Here is a 5615-nt window from a genome sequence, read left to right as displayed (position 1 = left end):
ATGATTTTTCCTCTGCTTCTGTTGCAGTAATGTCACTGCTACTGTATGTGCCTCAAGTTATGAACTAAAGGGAACACCCCTTTCTTTATGATCTTGTTGTATAAATACCTTAACCAGTGAAATTGTTGTTGGGATAAATATATTTGACTTGAGAAGCAGGAAGAAGATTAGAATAAATAGGCATAAGGAAATAAGAGAAGAAATAAGTCCCTGAACATTTACAGTACCAATAGATTGAGCACATAATGCATTTCATAAGATACCTAACATGATTCTCAATCACTCCTCAAGGAAATATCAGAAACAAGATACAGATTATCCCAGGCAGTGTCAACTACTTGTGCTAATTGCTCTTTAATAGTCACTGTAGTCAGTAGCAGCGGTACTAGATGGAAACAGCATAGTCCCCCATGCTGGCCATACTTAAAGTTATAAAGAACCCAATCAATCAATAAATAAGAAGCAGCTTTGCCAATATATTTTGTTGATAATTTTATCACGGATTAATCTATCCATAACAATAATAATTTACTACTTATTATGAAAACAATTTTTCCATAACAAGTAGGATGAAAGATTACAGATAATAATAATAATTTTGATTAAATTAACCTATCAATATATCACTTTAAATGAACCGTTAGGCTAATTTGATTAATTAAAAAAAATCCTGCAGGAAACACTACAGAGTTTACAATCTAAGCCCCTATCATATGCATTTTTTTGGACCATGGGAGGAAAATGGATTACCCCAAACATACAAACAGCTAGTGCTTTGGCTTGAATCAAAGCTAGGAACCCATTGATGCAAGGCAGCATGTTATCCACGGCAGAACTTTTGAGATTGCTCATTATTCACTAGTCCAGTGGAGCTTGCAGTCTAATATTCATATTACACACTTAGGGGCTGATTTACTTACCCACGAACGGGTCGAATGGAGTCCGATTGCGTTTTTTTCGTAATGATCGGTACTTTGCGATTTTTTCGGATTCTTTACGAATTTTTCGGATCCAATACGATTTTTGCGTAAAAACGCGAGTTTTCCTATCCATTTCGAAAGTTGCGTAAAAAGTTGCGCATTTTGCGTAGCGTTAAAACTTACGCGAAAAGTTGCGCATTTTTCGTAGCGTTAAGTTTTAACGCTACGAAAAATGCGCAACTTTTCGCGTAAGTTTTAACGCTACGAAAAATGCGCAACTTTTTACGCAACTTTCGTAATGGATACGAAAAACTCGCGTTTTTACGCAAAAATCGTATTGGTAACGAAAAATTCGTACAGAATCCGAAAAAATCGCAAAACATACGAAAAAGTCGCAAAATGTTCGTTTTCAAGTCGGAACTTTTCCAATTCGGGTCGGATTCGTGGGTTAGTAAATCAGCCCCTTACACGCACACACAATAACATGGTATGCAGAAGAGTGGAGAAAAGGTAGCCTTTGGCATGAAGGGGCTCAATTTATCTTGTGCTTCAAATTATTTATGGTGGTTTGAAAAACCAACATACTGTTCTTCAACTTCAGCTTATTCTTTCTGCTTTGTTTTTTCTTTTTTTTTTCTTCTTATTCTTAGTGCCCCCAAGTTTCTAAACACTTCTTGTACTACAGTTTTAGGGGTACAACACCCAAACTCCCCACACTTCTTCGCCCTATAGCGGAGCAGGTTGCTTGTGCTTTTCTAAGCGATCCCGCCCCCTGTCTTTTTGTGGCCCCACTCCGAACCCCCCAATTTTTCAAACTGCTGCCACTCTTACAGCTTTGAAGCTACACTCCTTAAACTTGAATAACATAATCATGGGGTCGCCCTGAATGAAACAGTGACATTTGTTGAATGACCCAAAGTGTGAGGAGGGAAATTTAAACTGCTGCCAATGTTACAAATGTTAAAATTTAAAATGCTGCCATTCTCATATGATTTATGCCAAGGTGGGTGGAGTTGCCAATTAGATTTCACCTATTGAATTTGATTAAATATTAATGCCAGTGTCGCCAAACTTTGCATAGTTCATCCCTGGATGACTACAATTCAAGGTTAGAAAAAGTAGGCACACCCACCAACCGCCAATCACAATTCACCTCTTGACTTGTTACTGGTTTAAATTTAACCTGCTGCCATTCTTTAAATATTTTTCCCCGGTTACTATGGCAGCCTTCACACCTCTGGGTAATTCCCCGCCCTCGCTTAATGATAGGACAGAAATTAATTAATTCAATTAACCACTCTATAAGGTTCCCCCCCCTACCTCAGCCCCTTGTCTTTTTTCTGTCCTCGCTTTAGGATTTTTTTGATACAATATTTTTATTTTGTGGCTCACATGGACCCAATTTTGGGATCCCATACCCGGGGAGTTAGCCTCTCTTCCTGGTAGGGCCATGCACTTGTATTTCCTCTCAGAGGAGGTCAGCTGGCCAACCCCGTTATTAGGCAGCCCGGGGTTCTTCCTTGCAGCTCCGCGTCTGAGTCACTCAGTTGGAGCGATTTTATATGCTTGTGTCTCAGACCAAGCTATTGGGCGGCACTGTTAGTTTCTTAAAGTTTTAAAACTTTTAATCTTTCTCCTCGCCTTACCTGCTCTCTTTTTTTCAGCGCAGCGTCGTTCTGCGGGTCCGGAAGTGCCGAGCCGGGACGCGATGCGTTCCAGCTTGGAATGCATAGTCGCTTCCGGGTCTGACGTCACTTCCGGGTCCGCGGAACGCCGAGAACGGCGCGAACACGGGCTTTTTAAACAGGGGAATTGCCCGTGGCGTCCCCTCTCTGTAGCGCCTTGACTAGACTGCCTCCAGACTCGTGTCCCCTGCTGCTTCCCTTGGAGCACGGAGTGCCTGTGTCTCCCCTGACTTTCTGCGCTTCTGCTAAGGTAGGCTAAGTGATGTTTTGGTAAACGCAAGTTTTTTGTGTTTGCAGGGATAGGTTGCAATTGGTTTTCTTTCTGTTTTAGATGACTTCTAATCTTGATGTGCCTAGTAGCCCAGAAAATGCTGCCAGTGATGTTAGGAGGTGAGCCGCTGTTAGGTAAGGTTTGTGTTGGGTTCTTACAAAAGAGTGCAATATTATTAAAGTTCTATGTATGTTGTTTCAGTGTGCCTACCCCGAAAAAGTCTGCTTCTAAAGAAAAACATAAGAATTGTGTGACCTGTGATAATCCAGCCCAAAAGCATTCAAAGTTGTGTGGAAAATGTACTAGAAGACTAGCAGGAGATGCTGCAGCGGATACTGCTGATGTTATGAGGTGGATTAGAGATGCGGTGGCAGAAGGTGTTAACTTGGCGACAAAGCGTTCGGCACAGACTCAAAGATTTGAAGACTTCAGTGCTAATAGGAATAGGTCACCAGAACCGTATTCTATGGCAGATTCAGAGGAAGAAGAAGGCTTTCAGGAAGAGATTGCTTCATCTTTTGACGAGACACTTATTGAACCGTTAATTAAGGCGGTGAGAACTCAGTTGGAGTTACCAGAGAAATCAGAGCAACAGACATCGTCTTCTAATCCATTTAAATACTTAAAGAAGGAAAGAGCTACTTTTCCCTTGCATGAAGTGATTAAAGAGATTGTGGTTAGAGAATGGGAGAAAACTGATGCTAAGTATCCGATTCCTCCTAGGGTGCAGAGATGTTATCCTTTTCTGAAAGAAGAAGAATTAGTTTGGGATAAGCCACCGAAAGTTGATGCGGCAGTTTCCAGATTATCCAGAAAGACTCTCTTGCCAGTGGATGATGTGGTTTCGTTTCTTAATCCTATGGATAGGAAAATGGAAGCGTCATTGAAGAAGGCACATTTAGCGTTGGGAGCAACGTGTAGGCCGGCTTTAGCACTTACCTCTATTTCCAGAGCTATGCAAATGTGGATGCAAAATGTGGAGACAGCATTAAGAGAAGGTGTAGATAGGAGGAACATCATTGATGCATTAGCGGAATTAAAGTTAGCCACGGATTTTGTTACAGAGGCCTCGGTGGATTTGGTTCGCTCTTCCTCTAGAGCAATGGCTCTTTCGGTGGCAGCAAGAAGAGCCCTGTGGCTGAGAGCATGGGATGCTGATAAAGCGTCCAAGATGAATCTGTGTAATTTGCCTTTTGAAGGTAGAATGCTCTTTGGAGAAAAGCTAGACGACATTATTAAAAGAGTAACGGGAGGTAAAAGTGTTTTTCTGCCTCAAGAGAAGAAACCAGTTAGAGCATCGGGTTCCAATACAGACAGATCTTCCTTTCGGAATAAAACTACATCTGCTGAGCACAGACAGTTTAGACCTTCGAGACAATATAATCAGCCAACTCAATGGAGAGGAGGTCAGAATACGCTATTCAAGAGCTCAAGAAGCAGAGGAGCGGCAGGAAGGCCATTTAGGAAGTTCTGAATGCTGGGCAGTTCAGACTTCAAAGATACCCGGGAGGTTAACACACTTCATAGAAGTCTGGACAAGGTCAATTACAGATCAGTGGGTATTGCAGACATTAAGGCAAGGCTACTCGTTGGAGTTCATGAAGACTCCGAGTCACAATCATTTTGTAATCTCAAACATCCCTTATCGAATAGAACACAGGAAGATTGTGGTCAATTACGTCCAACAGCTTTAGGTGGATGGGGCGATTATACCAGTGCCTCAAAGATTTCGGAGACTAGGAATTTATTCGATTCTCTTTATGTTAAAGAAAAAGTCAGGAGATTTCCGGCCAGTCCTGGACTTAAGGCCAGTGAACACGTTTCTGCACATAAAAAGATTCAAGATGGAATCGATATTTTCAATAGTAGAGATCGTCCAGGAAGGAGACTGGCTCCTGTCTTTAGATTTAAAAGATGCCTATTTCCATGTACCTATAACTCCATCTCATCAAAGATTTTTGAGGTTTGCGATAAGTCAAGATCTGCATTTTCAGTTCACCTGCCTTCCGTTCGGATTAGCAACGTCACCTCGAGTATTTTCGAAGATTCTTCAGACGTTGATAGCAGAAATCAGGAAGTTGGGGATTCAGATATATCATTATCTGGACGATATCCTGTTGATAGCGCAAGATCAGAAGCTTTTGATTCGGCACAGAGATCGGGTTATCCGGATCCTTTCAGAACATGGATGGATTTTGAACGTAGAGAAGAGTCAAATGGTGCCTTCACAGGATCTAATTTATCTGGGAGCCAGATTTATGACGAATCAGAACCTGGTGACTCTTCCAGAAGAAAAGAAAGACAAGTTAAAGTTAGCTCTAAAAGCTTTGAGGAACAGGACTTACAGTACAGCGAGACAAGTGGCCAGTGTACTAGGTCTCCTCAATTCAACTTTTCCGATGTTAAAATGGGCAAGGTGGCATGCCAGGCCTTTGCAGAGAATGTTTCTACAGCAATGGAATCCAACAGTGCAAGACTGGAATCAGAAGATATTCATGGAGGAACATGTCAGGAAAGAATTGAGGTGGTGGTTTCTGGAGGAGAATCTGATGAAGGGTCATTCCTTGACGGAGACAACATGGGTAACTCTAACGACAGATTCAAGTCCTATGGGATGGGGAGCCCATCTAAGAAGACAGTATTGTCAGGGGCTGTGGACGGAGGAAGAACAGAGTCTTCCAGCCAATATATTGGAATTAAGAGCAGTTTGGAAAGCGATTCAGGCTTTCAAAGATCATC

This window comes from Xenopus tropicalis, chromosome 5 (assembly GCF_000004195.4).
Source record: "Xenopus tropicalis strain Nigerian chromosome 5, UCB_Xtro_10.0, whole genome shotgun sequence".
Taxonomy (NCBI): domain Eukaryota; kingdom Metazoa; phylum Chordata; class Amphibia; order Anura; family Pipidae; genus Xenopus; species Xenopus tropicalis.
The sequence above is the reverse complement of the archived record's forward strand: the minus strand, read 5'-3'. Positions refer to the sequence as shown.